The sequence below is a fragment of the Lactuca sativa genome, chromosome 2 (assembly GCF_002870075.4).
Source record: "Lactuca sativa cultivar Salinas chromosome 2, Lsat_Salinas_v11, whole genome shotgun sequence".
NCBI lineage: Eukaryota > Viridiplantae > Streptophyta > Magnoliopsida > Asterales > Asteraceae > Lactuca > Lactuca sativa.
Window position 1 is genome coordinate 24592344 of NC_056624.2, and position 22405 is coordinate 24614748.

A 22405-nucleotide genomic window follows, 5' to 3' on the forward strand; every position below is an offset into this window, starting at 1 on the left:
AATTTTGGATCCGAAGAGTCGAATTCTTAGGACACGTGGTAAGCGAAGAGGGAATCCACGTGGACCCATCCAAAATTAAAGCCATTGAGAACTGGTCAGCACCGAAGACGCCTACTGAAATTCGTCAATTTCTAGGCCTCGCTGGCTACTACCGCAGATTCATTCAGAACTTCTCCTGAATAGCGAAACCTCTTACAACCCTAACCCAGAAAGGCATGGCCTTTGACTGGGAAGAGAAACAAGAGAGAGCGTTCCAAACGCTCAAGCGAGCCTTGTGCACCGCGCCAATACTATCTCTCCCCGAAGGGATAGAAGACTTCATAGTCTATTGCGATGCATCGAACCAAGGGCTCGGGTGTGTTCTGATGCAGCGAGGTAAGGTCATCGCCTACGCCTCCAGACAGTTGAAGACACACGAAGTTAACTACACGACACATGATCTTGAACTGGGAGCAGTGGTGTTTGCTCTGAAGATCTGGAGACATTACTTGTACGGAACGAAAAACACTATCTTTACCGACCACAAGAGTTTACAACACATATTCGATCAGAAGGAGATCAACATTAGACAACGACGGTGGGTCGAGCTACTCAGTGATTACGAATGCGATATTCGTTATCATCCGGGTAAAGCCAACGTAGTAGTAGACGCCCTAAGTCGGAAGGAATATTCTGGTCGCAGGGTCAAGTCATTGTCGATAACCATCCATTCGCACTTGTCTAAACAAATTCAGGCGGCCCAACTTGAAGCCATGAAACCTGAAAATGTGACGAGTGAATCCCTCAGAGGAATGGACAAGAATTTAGAAGCCAAGGGTGACGGAGCCTTATATTTCATGGACCAGATCTGGTCACCGAAACACGGTAGTTTCCGAGACTTGGTCATGACCGAGGCGCACAACACTCGGTATTCCGTCCACCCAGGTTCAGATAAGATGTATCTGGATCTTAAAAAGCTATACTGGTGGCCTAATATGAAAGCAGAGATTGCTACCTTCGTAAGTAAATGCCTTACTTGCGCAAAGGTTAAGGTCGAGTACCAAAAGCCCTCCGGTTTACTGCAACAACCAGAGATTCCATAATGGAAGTGGGAGCGGATCACTATGGATTTCATAACCAAGTTGCCCAAGACAACGGGTGGACTTGATACCATATGGGTCATCATCGATAGATCGACCAAGTCTGCACACTTCCTGCCAATCAAAGAAACCGACAAGATGGAGAAACTTACGAGAACATACATTAGGGAAATCGTACGGCTACATGGTGTGCCTATATCCATTATCTCCGATAGAGATAGTAGGTTCACCTCAAGATTCTGGCAATCACTACAACATTCCCTGGGAACAAGGCTAGACATGAGCACAGCCTACCATCCACAGACCGACGGACAGAGTGAGAGGACAATCCAGACTTTAGAAGATATGTTGCGTGCTTGTGTAATTGACTTTGGAAAAGCGTGGGATACCCATTTACCCCTCGTCGAATTTTCCTATAACAACAGTTATCACATGAGCATAAAGGCAGCACCATTTGAAGCCCTCTACGGCCGAAAATGCAGATCCCCTTTGTGTTGGGCTGAGGTGGGAGATACCCAATTAGCCAGGGGGCAAGCTTCTGACAGTACTCTCACCGGTCCGGAGATCACTCGGGAAACGACAGAGAAAATCATTCAGATTCGTGAACGATTGAAAGCCTCTAGAGACCGACAGAAGAGCTACGCTGATAAACGAAGAAAACCTTTGGAATTTCAGGTGGGAGACCGAGTCCTTCTGAAAGTCTCACCCTGGAAGGGCTTGATACGCTTCGGTAAGCGTGGGAAGCTTAATCCTAGGTACATAGGGCCTTTCGAGATTCTCGCAAGAGTCGGCCCCGTAGCTTACAAACTCGATCTACCAGACACACTTCGTAACGTACATTCTACATTCCACGTATCTAACTTGAAAAAGTGTCTGTCCGACGAGACTCTCGTAATCCCACTCGACGAGATCGAGATCAACGAGAGCCTCAACTTCGTGGAAGAACCTGTAGAGATCATGGACCGTGAGGTCAAGCAGACGAAACAAAGTCGTATCCCTATCGTGAAGGTTCGCTGGAACGCCAAGCGAGGACCTGAATTCACTTGGGAACGCGAGGATCAGATGAAACTGAAATACCCTCATCTTTTCGCTTAGTTATTTGCAACTTCTTATTTGCTTAAATTCTAATTTCGGGACGAAATTTCTTCTAACGGGGGGATGATGTGACAACCCGAAATTTCCATTTGTACGAACCTTATCTATTCAATAGAAGCTAGTCCAGTTTCAGTGAATTTCATACATTTCCGAATCAGTTTGTGTACATTAGGGTTTACGTTTAAGGAGATATCGGGAGAGTGGATGCTCCTGGGTTTGTGAAATTTGAACATTCCAAGTTTCATATTGTTATAGTCCAATTTCCAGAATAAAAATATTTTCTGTCAAAATATTTCAGGACTATAAATAGATTTCTGAACTAAATTCATTCATTATTCACAATTCCAACTAGAGAAAAGCCATTTTCTCTCTGACGGATCTTCGGGTTTTCATCCCAGATTGTGAGTCTACTTTCCTATATGTGTTTTATTACTTGTTTTATGCTTTATAACATATATTACATGTCTAAAGTACAAGATCCGGGAGCTTACGGCCCAAGAACGTTCTTGGGGTGTAAACTCCAAAACAAGGCCTAAAGGCTACCTAGTCTCATTTCTATGTTAGGTATCTAGTTAAGGACCTTAGGTATAAACATTAGAGGCTAGAAATCAATCAAGAACAACTAGTTATAGGAGTTTACGGCCAAGGATATGCTCTTGGGCCGTAAACCCCTTTTTCAAGGGCAAAGTGTACCCTAAACACCCCTAAGGCTTTAAGACAATTACCCTTTGATACTTAGGACTTGAATGGGGAGTAAATTACATCAAAATCATCCCTAAAAGGGAGTTTACGGCCAAGGAACATCTCTTGGGCCGTAAACTCCAAGTAAAGGCACAAATGTGTGCCTAATGTCCCCTTTAGCCTAAATCAAAAACATGGAAGTTATACTACATGTGCAAGTGACTTAAAAGAATTAAAACCAACACCCCATAGGAGTTTACGGCCGTAAACTCTAGGGGATATGGTCTTTTGGCCGTAAACTCCCCAAAGGAGCATTCTAAGGCCTTAAACTACTTCAAGGATTAATCTATCAATGCTAGGCTTATTCTAGGATTCATTTAGCACCTTAAAACACCCAAAACCACCAAGTGTGGAGTTCACGGACGTAAACTCAAGGAGTTTATGACCGTAAACTCCAAAGGTGGGGTTTTTTGGGTGGTGAACTCTTTTACAAGGTCTTTTGAAGCTTCAAACCCTTTAACCTTGTCCCATAGCAACTTAAATGCAACCATTAGGACCTATAACACTTATACAAAGTGTTTACATGTTCCTAAGTGTCCCAACTTACTTTGTTAAGTTATTATTTGGCTAATTAGTTATATAGATTCTCATTATATGATAACAAGGCTCGTGTGTGTGAACAAGTCTCTGTTTGCCACCTAGCACGGTACCCGATACATCAATCCAATCTACTCACCACAAGTGAGTTCATACCCCTTTAATCAACCTTTGAAATGCTTTTAAATGTTTTAAATACTTTATGGGGGGGAGGATAAAAGTTAAATACTTATAGTTATTGCATCAATCACATGTGATTGCATTAATCACATGTGATTAATAACTAGAAAACCAATGATTTATTCAAACTGTTTATCAAATTGTTTCACTTCAAAATGTTTTACAAACTATTTTACTTATCAAATTGTTTTATTAAACTTTAGTTTATTCCTTATAAAAATTGCATGCCCATATATGTATAGATATATAAGTAATGTTTAAAGGGCTTAGGAAGGCCATCCGCCCTATTTCCTTTTCCTCGATTTGGATGTGGTCTGGTGGGATTTCGGGTGACCATCCGAAGGTCGTTTCAATGTTAGTTATATATCATATATACATGTATAGACATAAAAGTACTTCCATATTCATACTTATTAGTACATCAATAATTAGTTACCATCGGGGTAACACAGAACATATACAACTATACTAGAAACAGAACATATACAACTATACTAGAAACAGAACATATACAACTATACTAGAAACAGAACATATACAACTATACTAGAACGAGAAACATTAGATACACATGAACACGTTAACAATTATGATCCATTGTGTCGGAGCATGCCTTAAATGTCATGGCCCGAGTTGTAGCCAGAATTCTCTTGGAGGGAGAGCGTGAGTTTGCGTATAGATCTATACTGGATTGACTATCCTACACCTTGCTGCTAGCTACAGCCGGACCTACAGGTCTGCGGGTGCCAAACGTCATTCCGTTATTACGACCATTCGTATGTCGTTGTTACCAGTCGATAGTATAGTGCAATTTATCACATGATACCTTAAAAAAATCCGGTTTAAGGTAGTTAGTACATCAGTAGTTCCTATAATACAAAACTACAGTACTACAATGATTTACCCATTACATATTTTAGTGACAACCTCACTTAAATGTTAATGTACAAACTATATTTTGTTAAATGATAGTTACACATGGGAAATTACACACTTTTACAACAAACGAGCATACAAAACAGTTAAGTCTTGGTAGAAGGCTACTTTAATAGAAAATATAGGTTTTTCTGAGAGATTCAAACTTTTACAAACACTTACAAACATTTACATACATTTTACAAACTTACACTTGATACATGTTCAAACGTTTTTGGATGACTAATACCGACACTAAAATACTTATGAACTCACCAGATTAATGCTGATAAACTCTTTCAAAATAACTTGTATTCTCAGGTCATCAGTAGACAGGTACCGAGGCCAGCTTTTGAGAAGATGGAGCGCATCCAAGACTCATCTTATTATTTTGGATATACATTATTTTTGGTGTCTATATTGTACAGAACACGCTTGTATTAAAATATATATTTAATGCAATGGATGATGTTGTTTGCTTATTTACATTTACTTTGTTGTGATACTTTACATGACGTCCTCCGCCCCAGAACGTTTCCGCCGTTCTTGGTTTTGGGGTGTGACAGATTGGATCAGGGTTTTGTTCAGCAGCCAGGGATTGACAGTATATTCAGCACGGGTGTGCAGATTATTTGGCGTATGTGGTAGATACGCGGGTTAGGGAGAAACTCTCAGTTTCTGAGGTCCCTATGGTGAGGGAATTTGCTGATGTGTTTCCATCGGAGTTACCCAGAGTGCCTCCAGAGAGGTAGGTTGAGTTCAGGATCGACTTAGTGCCAGGTGCGGCCCCTATCGCCAAGGCGCCATACCGACTGGAACCGCCTGAGATGCAGGAGCTGTCATCTCAGTTAGGAGCTGCTGGGCAAGCAGTTTATTCATCCGAGTAGCTCACCCTGGGGAGCACCGATCCTTTTCGTCAGGAAGAAGGACGGTTCGCACAGGATGTGCATTGACTATAGGAGATGAACAAATTAACTGTGAAAAACCGTTATCCACTCCTAAGGATAGATGATCTTTTTGATCAGCTGCAGGGTGCGTTTTGGTTTTCCAAGATTGATTTGAGATCAGGATATCACCAGGTCAGGTTGAGAGAGGAGGACGTGGAAAAGACCGTGTTTCAGACTCGTTATGGTCATTACGAGTTCATGGTGATGCCGTTTGGGCTTACCAACGTGCCAGCAGTGTTCATCGATCTGATGAACCGAGTCTGCAGACCGATGCTCAATCGCTCGGTCATTGTGTTGATAGATGATATCTTGGTGTATTCCAAGACTTGAGAGCAGCATGAGGAGCATCTTAGGGAGTTGCTAGGGGTTCTGAGGCGAGAACAGCTGTATGCCAAGTTCTCGAAATGCGAGTTTTGGTTATGAGAGGTCCAGTTCCTCGGACATCTCGTTAACCAGGAAGGGATTTTGGTCGATCCGGCCAAGGTGGAGGCGGTAATGCAGTGGGAAACTCCGAAATCTCCCTCAGACATCAAGAGTTTCTTGGGTTTAGCAGGGTATTATCGGAGATTCATTCGTGATTTCTCCAAGATTGTCGTACCCCTCACTCGTCTAACGAGGAAGTGGGTGGATTTCAGGTGGGGCCCTGAGCAGCAGAGGGCGTTTGAGACCCTCTGGCAGTGTTTATGCGAGGCGCCGGTGTTGACAATCCCTGAGGGAGTGGAGGATTTTGTGGTATTTTGTGATGCATCCATCACAGGCTTGGGGGCAGTCCTCATGCAGAGGGGATGAGTGGTAGCCTACGCATCGCGACAGCTGAAGCCGCATGAGACGAGATAGCCTACTCACGATCTTGAGTTAGGAGCGGTGGTTTTCGCTCTCAAGATTTGGAGGCACTATCTGTACGGGGTTCGTTGTACTATATACACGGATCACAAGAGTTTGAGACACATCATGGATCAGCCGAACCTGAACATGAGGCAACACAGGTGGCTGGATGTGGTCAAGGACTATGATTGCGAGATCCTTTACCACCCTAGTAAAGTGAATGTGGTTGCGGATGCTCTGAGCCGCAAGTCAGGTGGGTCCTCGACCCCAGCTAGTTGTATGAGGATAGCAGTGGATTCCCCACTGGTGGGTTTGATCAGAGATGCCCAGATTGAGGGCATGAGGCCAGATAACTGGAAGTTGGAGAGGATTAAGGGCGAAAACACTCGGTTGTTTAGGATAGTCGCAGCTTGTTGACCTGTTACGGTCAGGTTTGGGTTCCGATGTCCGGAGGGGTCCGACAGACAGTGATGGAGGAGGCTCATAAGTCTCGTTTTTCGATTCACCTGGGAGCCACCAAGATGTACCATGATTTGAGTTCGAATTATTGGTGGCCTGGTATGAAGCGAGATATCGCTTGGTTTGTTGAGAGGTGCTTGACCTGTAGGATTTTCAAGGCCGAGCATCAGAGGCCGCATGGTAAGTTACAGCCTATGGAGATTCCCATGTGGAAATGGGAAAGGATCGCAATGGATTTCATCACAAAGTTGCCGAAGACGGAAAGGGGGTTCGATGCTATATGGGTCATCGTGGATCGATTGACCAAGAGTGCTCATTTCCTAGCCATACGGGAGAGTTCGTCGGAAGAGAAGTTGGTTGATATGTATGTCAGAGAGATTGTCTCTCGCCATGGGGTTCTAGTTTCTAGCATTTCCAATCGAGATGTCAGGTTTACTTTCCGTTTTGGCAAACGTTCCATGAGGAATTGGGTACACGACTGCATTTTAGTACAACGTTCCATCTGCAGACTGATAGGCAGAGTGAGCGGACCATTCAGACCCTCGATGATATGTTGAGGGCGTGCGTTATTGATTTTGGTGGAAGTTGGGATTCCCACCTACCGCTTGCAGAGTTCGCCTACAACATCTATCATTCCAGTATTGGCGCCCCGCCTTTCGAGCTGTTGTATGGGCGGAAGTGTAGGACCTCAGTCTGTTGGGGCGAGGTTGGGCACAGAGTGATGGGTCGGACATAGGTTGTTCTGCAAACTACCGAAATGATACAGCAGATCAGACAGTGACTGCAGACCGCTCAGAGCCGGCAGAAAAGTTATGCTAACCGACGTCGATCTGAGCTGGAATTTCAAGTGGGTGACATGGTTCTTCTGAAGGTCTCACCCTGGAAGGGTGTGATCTGCTTCAGGAAGAGGGGAAAATTGGGTCCCCGTTACATCGGGCCGTTCAGGATTATCGCCAGGGTTGGCAGGGTGGCTTATATGCTAGAGCTTCTGGAGGAGCTTAGCTGGATCCATAGAACATTTCATGTTTTGCAATTGCAAAAATGAATTATGGACCAGGAGGCAGTGGTATCGTTGGATGACATTCAGTTCAATGAATGCCTAAACTATGTGGAAAGGCCTGTGGCGATTTTGGAAAGGAAGAAGAAGATTCTGCGGAACAAGGAAATACCTTTGGTAAAGGTACAATGGGAACATCGGAAGGGATCGGAATGGACATAGAAGCTGGAGGCGGAGATGCGCGAGCATTACCCGACATTGTTTATTCCAGCGGACTTCGAGGACGAAGTCTAGTTCAAGTGGGGGAGAGTTGTAACGCCCCGATTCTCAGATATTGTTAATATGAGTTTTTGGATTAGGCTGTACTCGAGGAGTTGGTTTACCTACTCGTCGAGTAGTAGTGAGAAGGATCACAAGTTAAGTGACCTACTCAACGAGTCCATAAAGGGACTCGGCGAGTAGGAGCTGGAAAGTGAAACTCTAATTCCCGAGGTTTGCACCCTATTTAAAGGGACCTTAGCCTCCCTTGGACCTCCTTATAGTTCCAAAGAACCCTTGAGATCCTTATTCGTGTATGTATGCCTTGTGTGTGTGTTTGAAGCTTTAAACAGAGTTCTTGGAGGGAGAAGACTTGGAGAAGAAGGAGATTGAAGCAATTGGAGTGTAAGAATCAACACTCATCTCAGATATCAACTTCAAAAGGTACCCAATCCGTCATTCTCCTTATAGATCTCCCTTATTGGGTGAGTTTTTGGGTTTTCATGGAATATCAAGTTGGTATGATGAGCTATGGACTAGATCTGAAGTTGTAAGTTCAGATCTGGATTCTCTTTGGATTCTAAAAGCATAAAGTTGCAGCTTTAGTCATGATTGAGGTCCCCTTTGTGCATAAAGACCAATCAATAGCTTAGATTTGCGATTTTGAGCCTTTAAAACCATGCATGCACGTAAATTTTTCAACTTTACGTGATAAGCATGCCCTAGAAGCTTGGATGTGTGATTTAGAGCCGCTGCATGGATCAAAATGGATTTGCATGGAAAGAGGACTGGATTGACTCAGCGAGTCGCAGGGTTGAATCGGCGAGTCGCATGAAGATGGCCATTGAACTCGATGAGTTGGTTGAACAACTCGGCGAGTCCGATGAAGATTGTCATGAGACTCGACGAGTTGAATAACAAGTCGGCGAGTCAGATGAGTTTTAACCAAGAATAATGTTCGTGAGTATATCCGTCGAGTCGTATGGAGGGAACTCGATGGGTGGCCATAAGGTCTGATCGGGATTCGAAGGAACTTGACGAGTCACCTCGATGACTCGGCGAGTTGGATTGTGCTTCAAGGGACTCGGCGAGTAGCTGGGTGTACTCGGCGAGTTGAGGTCAACATGGACTGTTGACCTTAACTGAGGATTTTGACCTTGACTAGGGGTTGACTATTGGGTTATGGAGTACCTTACAAGGTTAAAGACTTATGTGTATATTGAACTATGGTTATAGGTGGTGGGGTCGGTGTCGAGTGATCCATGAGTTGGAGTTTACCTTTCGAGTCGACATGCGAGGTGAGTTATCCTTACTATATTGATAGGGTCTACGGCACCAAGGCCGACCCTCTAATTGTTATTGTTATGGTATGTTGCATGTGGTCATGAATTGTTAGTTCAGAATCGAGGTAGACAGTATGTTATGCTTTTATGATCCGTAGGGGTTGGTGTGATAGTGACCTGCTAGGTCGGTCCTTTAGTTATAGGAGAATTCTATGATTGTGATCAGTGTGATATATATGTTTGATGTTTGAATATGCCAGTATATGATTGCTATGCGCACATGGTTATTTGCTTGTTGGTTGGGTTGATGCGGTCCTGCTTCGTGCTGAAGGCCATCATACCCTAGGAGCGGACCGGGGAGACTGTAGGCCCACATGGCGGACCAGTCATGCCGAAGGCTCGGGATAGATCCAGACAGACTGTAGGCCCGGTAGGGCGGTCCCGTCTGGTCGATGGGCCAGTATGCATGTTGATTGATTTATTGATTATTACTGTTATGGTACTATCAGCATGGTGTTGGTATTTTGGGGGTAGCTCACTAAGCCCTCGGGCTTACAGTTTTCAGTTTACTGTTTCAGGTACTTCAGGAGGCCGTGGAAAGGCGAAGGCATGATCGTATCGCTCCTCATCCTTGTGTTATGATTTTTGGGACACTCTGATGGAAAATGATTTGAAAACATTTTGTAAACAATGTTATGAGGTTTTTAGTTATGATTGAAAAAGTTTAAATTTTGTGAGAATTTTATGGATGTTATAATATGGTGATGAATAGCCATCAGATCTCCCCATGTCTAAGCTCTAGAAGCCCAGATCTACTGCCTTTATGGGACCATTCTTGCATAAAAGCCCTAGATCTACACTTTTGGTCCCTTTAGAGCCTTTAATCCTTCATTGATGTATATACACACGTAAAGCTGGAAACTTTATGTGTGAAACAAGCCTTAGGAACCCAGATCTATAAGTTGAATGCAATGGAATTGATCAGAATCGACTGTATAGTGCTTGCATGGAAGTGACTCGGCGAGGTGTTCTTTAGACTCGGAGAGTCGAGTCACGAGTCCTCGATTTTTCCCCTTTTGAGTTATGCCGAGTGGAACCAGTGAGTTGGAGGTGGACTCAGTGAGTCGGAAGTCAGACTCATCAATGGAGGGACTCGGCGAGTCAATGCCCTGACTCGGCGAGTCTAGGGCAATCTTCTTGCCTCAAGAACAGACTCGACGAGTTGTTCATACTACTCGGCGAGTCACATGCTAGAATGCTCTTATGATGAAGGAGAACTCGACGAGTTGTTCATACAACTCGACGAGTCAGATGAAGATAGACTGTTTATTAGTATCGAGGAGGAACTCGTCGAGTCTATGCCAAACTCGGCGAGTAGTAACGGGCAGAAATGAGAAATAAGAGTAAGGACTCGACGAGTTGGCGGCCCAACTCGACGAGTCGGGTCAACTGTATGTTGACTTTGACCAGGGGCAAAATAGTCATTTTACCCTCAGTATAGTTATCAGTAGTTGATTGAGTGTGTTTATGGGAATTGTAGCCGGAAGAGACCGGAGCAGCAGCGGACAGTTGTCGAGTAGAGTTTCAGCAGCCAACTTTTGAGGTGAGTCTTCCTTCCAGTAGGAACGGGTCTACAGCCACAATGCTGGCCCGTTTAGTTAGCAGTAGTTCCGGACCTCGGTCCGATGTAGTAGTTAGATTGCTTGGTGTCTTTGTGATTCAAGCATGTTTTGTGTTATCTGTTATGTGTTCCGGACTTCGATCCAATGCAGTATGCAGTATATGTGCTTATGCTAGTTGATATGTTTATGCCATGCTATGTTCAGTAGTTCCGGACTTCGGTCTGATGCAGGGGACAACGTCCCAGATAGTTCCGGACTTCGGTCCGATGCAGGGGACAGGGTCCCAATCAGTTTCCGGACTTCGGTCCGATGCAGAGGGCAAGACCCTGATTAGTTCCAGACTTCGGTCTGATGCAAAGGGCATGACCCTGTTAGTTCCGGACTTCGGTCCGATGCAGTTTTCGGACTTCGGTCCGATGCAGTGGGCAAGGCCCAGTAGTTGTTTATATGTTTGTATGGTATGTGGTAGTTCGGGGAGCTCACTAAGCTTCATGCTTACGGTTTTAGTTTTGGTTTTAGGTACTTCCGCAAGTAAAGGAAAGAGCTCGGGATGATGACATCGCACACACCACAACTTCAGTTTCTATCATGGGAGTTGGTTCAGTTTTTCTTAGATATGACTTGACACAGTTTTTATCACGACACTTTATTATGGCTTTGAGATATTGATGTATGATTTTTATTTTATGACATTCGATGTTATGGTTTTAGCATTATTTAAACAAAATTTTTTGGATCGTATTTATCGGACGTTTCATAATTCTTGTTGAAGCTAGTTAATTTTTGCTGAAAATGCTTAAAATAATGCTGAAAATAAACCTCGTGTTCTTTAATATCATGATTCATTGATATAAATTACTAAGGTTTTTTTTTTTTTTTTTTTTTTTTTTTTTTTTTTTTTTTTTTTTTTAAATTATTATTATTATTATTATTATTATTTTTTACATTTTCTCCGTTATTTCATTGTCTTTTAACCTTGAAACTTAGTTTCTAATAATGTTTTTATTCCTTTACTGAATGTACACTTTTATTGCAAATTATTTTGTAGTTATAACTTTGATCCTATAAATGACAAGCCTTTCCTTGGGCGCTATCACCGGGTGAAAATGGATAATTAAGTTTCGCCCAACCTATAAGGGTAAAATAGTTAGGATAGTTGAAGACATTGGTATCTTTTTAAAGAAAGAAGTAGAAGGCGTGAAAGACTTAGTTTAAGGTGTATATTTGTTGCCATATAATAGATCAAATACATACTTTTTTTTTTTTTTTTTTTTTTTTTTTTTTTTTTTTGTGTGTGTGTGTGTTTACTGATGTATGTATGTTTCTTTTAACATTTGTTTAGGTTTGGAACAACGTCATGTCAAAATTGAAAGAAAAATGGCAAAATGATCGAATTCATGAGATGACATGACAATACTAAACCTCCCAACAATCCACCCTATCCACCGAATGTTACTTAGGTTATTTGTTGTAAACGTTTGTATGTTTTTAGGCATTTATATTATGTTTGGGATTTAGATAGTTTTAAAAATTTGTAACTGAATCTCCTTGTGTTATGTATATTATTTTTAAATTTATGTTTATTGTTTTTGTGTATGAATTTTTAACATAATTTTGTTACTTTTATTAGATTTTTTCTGCATTTTAGGTAGAGAAATCTAGATTTTTTTAAATTTTATTTTTATATAGCCGCACAATAGTTCCTCGGAAATTCTTAGGAACTTTTTGTCACGAAAAGCTGTCAACAAAGTAAGTTACAAGGAAATTTCTCGGAAATATATTTCCTAGGAAAGTCCTCGGAAAAATTATCCAAGGAAATTCCTCAGAAACATATTTCCTAGGTAATTCCTCGGAAATCCAAACAAAATTGGTTTGTGGGAAAATTCTAGGGACTTCCAACAAAGTTATCTTCTTGGAAATGCCTCGGAAATCCCTCACAAAAGGTTTCCTAGGAGGGTTTTTCCTACGCACAAATTTTCCTCGGTATTTCCTTGGAAACGCCGTTTTCCTAGAAATTTCAAAGGAAATTGTCCCTCGGAAAAAGCGTGTCTTTTTAGTAGTGACGGGAAGATAAACTTAATCATGGGAGTCGCTTGTAGGTTTTGCTACTGTTGAATTTTAAATAATCCCGGTTTTTTCCTCTAAAAATATTTCAAGCATTTGTTTGGTTTTGCAGGTTTTGCTACTGTTGAATTTTAAATGATCCCGATTTTTTCCTCTAAAAATATTTCAAGCATTTGTTTCTTACATGTTCATTTATGAAATTAAAAAATCTATTTCCCTTATATCCACATAAAATTTATTTTGGTAACTTACGAGTTTCCTTTATCAAATTTGAACTTTACAAAATCGGATTTAATCATAACTTACCAATTTAATCGTCAATAATTTTATTCTTAATTTCACTTAATTTAAATTTGTATTTTCTATATATAAATTTTTTTAATGATCCCGATTTTTTCCCTTCAAAATATTTCTAGCATTTATTTTTAGAAAATATTGATCCATTATAATTATTATTTTTCTCATATAAAATAATAAAAATTACCAATATACCTCTCTCTCTCTCTCTCTCTCTCTCTCTCTCTATATATATATATATATATATATATATATATATATATATATATATATATATATATATATATATATATCGATTTTATATGCAACATTAGCAGTAAAACAAAGTGATTAGTTTGTTTTTTTATAACATACCAACCTACTTTGTTTTATGTAATAAAATTTATAAATTTACACAACATATATACATATTTTGAATTTCGTTATAGTATTATACCTTACAAAATATAGTTCTTTCCAAAATAATATTTTTCAGTAATCTCATCTATAATTTCAACCAATCTAAATTTATATTTTTTTATATAAATTTTTTTAATAATCCTCATTTTTACCTCAAAAAATATTTCAGACATTTCTTTAGTATATAATGTTGTTTCATTATAATTATTATTCTCTCTTCATATAAAATAAATATATTGTTATAATATTTTATACTTTTATATACATCCGTGTGTTTTATTCAGGTCATAATATGGTACATATACATAGTTGATCCGGACATAAGCCTTTAAAATTTGGTAAATATTGATGATTTATTAAATTGATTGGACACAAGTTTTTAAAAGAAAGAAAAAAGAGAAAAAAAAAATACGATGAAAAAAATCAATTTTTACAATTAATACCCCTATTTAAAACACTTTTCATTGTATCAGTGGGTTTACAACCAATCAAAAGTAGTCACTTCACTTCAGCCCCTCTCTTTTTTCTCGACGCAGGTATGGGAGCAAGAGAAAAATGCCGAGACCCACTTCCTCTTCTTTTCTGATTCGAATCGCAGCTCTTTTACTTCAGAATCAAGTTTTTCGTTTTCTTTCCCGTCTCTCACCCCGTCTTAATCTTGTGGAAATCGAAGAACAGGGAAAAGACAGGGAACTGGGAATTCTTCCTTTTCTCTGCGCGATTTACGTATTACAGGAGAGTGCTGGCTTGGTGGTGGTCGAAAGTGGCGTTTTGCAGGTGGATGAAGGCAGTTGTGGTGGTGAACAGGAGCTGATGGTAAGAAAGGCAGTGGTGGTGGCGTGGTGCTTTGGAGCTATGGTGCCACATGATGTGTGTATGAGAAGGTTTCAAGGGTATTATTGTAAACTTATCAGCGTATGAGCCGATTCTCTTCCCTCCAAAAGATAAGTCCTTGATTTCTTTCTTTTCCATCAGACTAACTCAAAATAATAATAATAATAATAATAATAATGGAAATGGTAGGCATCGATATAGTCCATCTTGTCTGGTTTCCTTACATTAATTGGGATGATCCTAAATGGAAGGTGGCGCATGGGTTAATGTTGCTACAATAAATTTTGGGCAGTAGTTTTTGGTATTTATATATGGCCATTTGAATTTTTTGCCATTTTGTGTTTGCCATCGTGTTTTGTGTTGCTTGGCCATAATGATGCATTAATTAATTAGACATTGCTTTTAAATAGAAGAAGATGGTGGATATATATATATATATATATATATATATATATATATATATATATATATATATATATATATATATATATATATATATATATATATATATATATATATATATATATATATATATATATATATATATATATATATATGTCACAGTGAACTGTGAACTGAATATATAATCAGAGTTGAATCACACTATAGACATTAAGTTTGGAGTTCCGTAATTACTTAGATTCAATGAAGATGATTTTCAGTCAAAGTTCAGTGCAATTGTTCAGTATCCTCCTTGTGTTATCAACAATAATTTTCTCTTGGGCAGGAGAACTTCATCCTGATGAAGGCAATTCTTTAATTTGTTCTATCTTTCTTTTCTTTTCTTTTTCAAGATTCTCATTATTTGATATATATATATATATATATATATATATATATATATATATATATATATATATATATATATATATATATATATATATATATATATATATATATATATATATATATATATATATATAGGGCTAGTTTCCTGTGAGACAACCTAATTTTGTGAGACTGTGAGAAAAAAATTTTATTTTTTTAGTTAATTCAAGTTCTGGAAATAATATTTAAAAAAAAGAATTTTTGGATTTTTCCTTTTATTTTGCATTTTAAAATTAATTTTTAGATTATGTACAATGTAATATTCTATTAGAATATTTCACGTATTTTCAAATTTTTTTATTTATTTTTATTTTTTTTAGTTAATTCAAGTTCCGAAAATAATATTTACAAAAAGAATTTTTAGATTTTTTCATTTATTTTGAATTTTAAAATTATTTTTTAGAATATGTTAGTATAATATTCTATTAGAATATTTCATATATTTTCAAAAAAAAAAAACCGGATTTTTTTTTATTTTTTTTAGTTAATTCAAGTTTCGAAAATAATATTTAAAAAAAGAATTTTTGGATTTTTCCATTTATTTTGCATTTTAAAATTATTTTTAGATTTGGTCTCACAGTTTTACAAAATTAGAATAGTCTCAAATGAACTTAAACCTATATATATATATATATATATATATATATATATATATATATATATATATATATATATATATATATATATATATATATATATATATGGTGAGTTTCAATAGAGAACCATAATTAACCAAAGAACCAAAAAACCAATCTTTTTTTCAACTTTTAGAACTTATTTTTTATCAAAAAAAAAAAACTAAAAGTACATAAATTCATAACTTTTTATCATTTTTCAAATGATATAAAATTGTTTTTTTTTACGTCAAATTCACAATGTGAATCTTCGAAAATTCACAACGTGAATCCGGATTCACACGGTGAATCCGAAAAATATTTTTCACATTCACAATGTTAATATATGAATTTAGATATTTTTAGATTTTTTTTTCGATAAAAAATAAGCTCTCTAGAAATTGAAAAAAAAATTTGGTTCCTTGAAGAACCCATATATATATCAACTGGTTACCTTGGTATGGGTGAGTGATGAAGTGGGGAAGATGATTTGTCAGTATAGTCTAATTAGCACTTTTCTTAAAGGATTTGTGATTATAGTCTCACTAGCTCCATGAAGAGATGAAAAACAAGTCAAGAATTAGTTTCTTCACATCTCTTGTATATATATATATATATATATATATATATATATATATATATATATATATATATATATATATATATATATATATATATATATATGAGATGTGAAGAAACTAATTCTTGACTTGTTTTATATATATATATATATATATATATATATATATATATATATATATATATATATATATATGGTGAGGTTCAATAGAGAACGATAATTAACCAAGGAACCAAAAAACCAATCTTTTTTTCAACTTTTAGAACTTATTTTTTTTCAAAAAAAAAATCCTAAAAATACATAAATTCATAACCTTTTATCCTTTTTCCAATGATATAAAATTCAATTTATTTTATTTTATTTTATTTTATTTATTTATTTTTTTACGTCAAATTCACAATGTGAATCTTCGAAAATTCACAACGTGAATCCGGATTCACACGGTGAATCTGAAAAATATTTTTCACATTCACAATGTTAATATATGAATTTAGATATTTTTAGATTTTTTTTTCGATAAAGAATAAGCTCTAGAAATTGAAAAAAAAATTTGGTTCCTTGAAGAACCCATATATATATATATATATATATATATATATATATATATATATATATATATATATATATATATATATATATATATATATATATATATATATATATATATATATATATATATATATATATATATATATATATATCAACTGGTTACCTTGGTATGGGTGAGTGAGGAAGTGGGGAAGAGGATTTGTTAATATAGTCTAATTAGCACTTTTCTTAAAGGATTTGTGATTATAGTCTCACTAGCTACATGAAGAGATGAAAAACAAGTCTAAGAATTTGTTTCATCACATCTCTTGTATATAAATAGTAAATAGATGTTGCTGCTTTTTTTAGCTGGAATTATATATATATATATATATATATATATATATATATATATATATATATATATATATATATATATATATATATATATATATATATATATATATATATATATATATATATAAAAGTGGGTAATTGTTTGATGTTATCCTGCAATGAATAGCCTTAAGGAAGTAACGAAAGAAATTGGAAAAAAAGACTGGGATTTTAGCCTAAACCCATGTGATGGAAATTTCTAACTGGGCAACATCAGCCCGGAGTGGAATGCCTCAGTATAACAACACTCTTGTTGTGACGATTTTTGTCATGTTGTTGCGATGTAAGTAGTTTGATTTCATTTTATTTATTTATTTATTTTCATAAATAGTAAATAGATATTACTGTCTTTTTTAGCTGGAGTTATATGATTTCCAAATCTCTTTCTATATAAATAGTAAATGGATGTGGAATCGTTGTGTAAATATAAAACTAAAGTAGCCGGATCTTGCTTTATAAACATATATCTCAAGGGACAGATCTAAATGGTGTTCTCCCACCATCTCTGGCAAAGTTACCTTACATTAAAAAACTGTAACAAATACTTGTGTTTAATTAAGATTTTTTATTTATTTACTTTTTGCTTTTATATATATATATATATATATATATATATATATATATATATATATATATATATATATATATAGCCTAACTAGGGCAGGGCAAGGCGGGGCGGGGTGGGGTGGGGTGGGGATTAACAAGTAAGAAGTAACAACCTACCTAAAAGTGCATTTGCATGGATTAATATCATTACAAAGGACAAACAATCTTAAGAAAAATACGTTTGCATTTAAATGGATTAATATCATCACAAACCCATTCAAACAAACTTATAAAAAATACATTTGCATTTGCATGGATTAATATCATCACAAAGCCACAAAGTTAATACATTTGCATGGATTAATGTCATCACAAAGTTATGTTCATTTGAGGTTGTGTATATCGTACATAGATAACTTCTACAAAACGAGTGCAGGAAATTGAAATGGAGCCCAAGAAGTTTTATAACTTGATGTGTATGTTTATAATTTGTATGGATGCATACTTAATGACAAACTAACACATGTCTCTCATATTAAAAGTTGATAAATTTCAAGATTGGATTTTTATATCTTCAACAACTTTGGGCAAAATTGCAGGATATTCGGAAGCAGTAGACTAACCGGCAGAATTCCAGATTTTTTTTATCACAAATGTCAAAACTGAGGCATCTGTAATAATTTTCCCTCTTCCATTACTTGATTGATTGAAAGCCTATTTTAGACTATATCCATTAGCATCATCTTGAGCATTTTATCGTGATTATCTTTAGTGGTTGTGATTATGAAATAGCGAGATCGATCTTTCCTACAATAAATTCAACGAAGAAAGTGTGCCCTCATAAAGTTTTAATCTTTCAAATCATTTTGTGATTCTTATCCTGCCCATATAATATTCTAAAGATAAAGCTTATGTCATCTTTCATTTATTAGGAACTTATTCAGAAGCTATCCTCCTGCAAGCAACTTGTAAGCTTATTATACCTATATATGGGTTATTTAGAAAGAATTTGCTTTTCTAAATTTCACCAAGTTTAATATTCCGATCTTTGATTGAATGCAGAGAGCTTAGGAAGTGCCTTAGCCAGTTTCCCTGTCTAAGGGGTGAGGAAGATACTTTCCCATTCCAATTAATTAATTTAAACATGAAAACCAAAGTTGACTGATTTTTATGTTTTTTGTTTACTAGAGCACTGCTCAATTCACATTAATTGTGGGGGACTTAAAGTGACCATTGGAAACTTGACATATGAAGATGATGAGGATTCAGGTGGAGCGGCTAAGTTTGTTCCCACAAGACAAGTAGCACCGACAATGTGCTGGGTGGTTATCATAGATTATCCAACTATGTAGCCACCAATGTATATGCACTGATTGACTATTGATGATAGTCAACTGTACACTACAACTCGCCTCTCTTCACTATCCATCACTTACTATGGTCAATGTTTACCAAATGGGAATTATACGGTGACTCTGCATTTTGTAGAGATAATATGTCTTTTCAAAGTCTTGGAACGCGTTCGTTTGATGTATATATCCAGGTTTGATTATTCTTGCTATTATATTTTTGCATTTCAAACAGGACTAGTTTAGGAAATATATCCATGTAAAATGCTCCATTTCAACTATAAATAGTATATATAGGCAATTCGCATAATTCAGCAGAATATTTTTACAGGGTGTGTGTATATTCAAGAATTTTGACATTATGAAGGAAGCTGATGGGGTGAATAGGAAACTAAAAAAAGAAATAAAAAATGTTGTTGTAACCAACACAACATTAGAAATCCGTTTCCAATATGCTGGGAAAGGCACAACAGCAGTCTCAAATAAAGGATCCTATGGTCCTTTAATATCAACCATTTCTATGGTGTCTGGTATGTTATTGTTCCAACTTTAATCTTGTGGTTTTATGTGATTTTCATTTTACCGCTAAACTTATATATATATATATATATATATATATATATATATATATATATATATATATATATATATATATATATTGCTGTTTTTATTTAGATATGAACCCTCTTATCATTGATAAAAGCATAAAAACTATTGTCATTGTTGTGGTGGCTGGGACTGTGTGCCTCATCCTCATCATACTTGGTGTTGAAAGGCTGGCGTTTTATATGCAAGAGCGCATGAGATGGGAAAGAGGTGTCTACATGTGTTGATTATAAGAATCTATTTACCCAAAATGCACCGATAAATATGTTGTTTAATTTGTGAGATAATTGTTTCCCTGCAGATCTGAGAGGATTCAATTTGCAGTCATTTCAATTTACCTATAGACAAATCAGAGCTGCCACACACAACTTTTCAGGTTTAAATAAACTTGGGCCGAACGGTTTCGGTGCTGTTTATAAGGTAAGTAAATATTTTACATATTGACATTTCAAATAAACTAAAGGTCACTTATAATTAATTTGCAGGGTACACTCTCTGATGGCATTGTAATTGCTGTGAAGCAGCTTTCTTAGACATCAAACCAGGGAGACTGTGACTTTGTGAATGAGATTGGGTTGATCACTGCCATACAACATCCGAAAATTGTAAGGCTGTATGGATGATGTGCATAATCCAACCATCTAATGCTTGTTTATGAATACATGGAAAACAATTCTCTGGCTCAAGCTCTATATGGTACCCTCCTATTCTACAACACGTTTTCATATATATATATATATATATATATATATATATATATATATATATATATATATATATATATATATATATATCATTTAATATGACAGAACGAAGGAAACGTGTATCATAATTAATGGCCACATAATTATAGGTGTGATGTCGTGTGGGACATTAAAACATATGTTCTTAAAATGTAGGCCATGACAACTCTAGTTTGGTACTGGACTGGCCTACAAGGCATAACATTTGTGTGGGGGTTGCCAGAGGCTTGGCATTCCTGCATGAAGAATCCATCCTCAAAATGGTTCATAGTGACATCAAGACTGCAAATGTACTCCTTGGTAGACAACTTAATCTAAAGATCGTTGATTTTGGCTTACCAGACTTTTTCTGAAGACCGCACCCAAGCGCGCACTGTTCCCGCTGGAACATTGTGAGCAACTAGATCCACCTATCTTCAAATCGGATCTTTTATTACATATAAAAGAAATTTCTTTTATTAACTTTCTTCTTGTTCCGGTTATATTGCACCTGAATACGCATATTTTGGCAGTTAACCTACACAATAGATGTGTACAACTTTGGGGTTCTTGCAATGGAATTTGTGGCTGGCACGCGCAACGTATATCCTCCAACAGATGATCTAGAGTATTTAACTATTGTTGAAAGGGTAAAATTTATTTTCCTAAATGCTATAATTTCATTCTTCCTACAAATCCCAAATACTTAACCCAATCTTGTTATTTATGATGCATCTGTTTGTCTCCATCATTAGGCTACTGCTTTGCGACAACAAGATGAGAGTTTGATAGACTTGGTAGATCCAAGATTGGGATTATATTTTGATGCTGGAGAGGCATTGAGAATGATCAGAATCACTCTGTTAAGCACTAATAATAACCCAAATGAAAGACCTTTGATGTCAGAGGTAGTGAACTTGCTTCAGGGAAATATAAATGTACAAGATTATAGAGTCAGATCTTCATTCAGATCTCCAGAGATTTGCCATGGTGAATTCTCGAATCTTGTGCTCTCTCCAGAGACTTACCATGGTGAGTTATGGAATCTCGTGCTCTCCCAGAGACTTACCATGGTGAGTTCTGGAATCTCGTGCTCTCTCCAGAGACTTACCATGGTGAGTTCTCTAATCTCGTGCCCTCTCCAGAGATTTATCATGGTGAGTTCTCCAATCTCGTTCCCTTTTCTAGAAACTTACATGGTGAGTTTTGAAATCCCGTGCTCTCCCTAGAGACTTACCATGCTGAGTTCTCTAATCTCGTGTTCTCTTTAGAGACTTATCATGGTGAGTTCTCTAATCTCGTGCTCTCTCTAGAGACTTACCATTGTGAGTTCTGGAATCTCGTGCTCTCTCTAGAGACTTACCATGGTGAATTCTCTAATATTCGTGCTCTCTCCAGAGACCTATCATGGTAAGTTCTGGAATCTCGTGCTTTCCCCAAAGACTTACCATGATGAGTTCTCTAATCTTGTGCTCTCTCTAGAGACATACCATGGTGAGTTCTCTAATCTCGTGCTCTCTCCATAGATTTACCATGGCGAGTTCTCTAATTTCGTGCTTTCTCTAGAGACTTACCATGGTGAGTTCTGGAATCTCGTGCTCTCTCAAGAGACTTACCATGGTGAGTTCTGGAATCTCGTGCTCTTTCCTGAGACTGGTCATGGTGAGTTCCCTAATCTCGTGTTCTCTTCAGAGATTTACCATG

General features: G+C 37.0%; 1 pseudogene; it reads left to right on the top strand.

Annotated features, from left to right (window-relative positions):
* Nucleotides 1-14253: 14253 nt before the first annotated feature.
* On the top strand, nt 14254-21904 carry LOC111888727 (probable LRR receptor-like serine/threonine-protein kinase At1g53430; annotated as a pseudogene).
* The last annotated feature ends 501 nt before the right edge of the window (nt 21905-22405 follow it).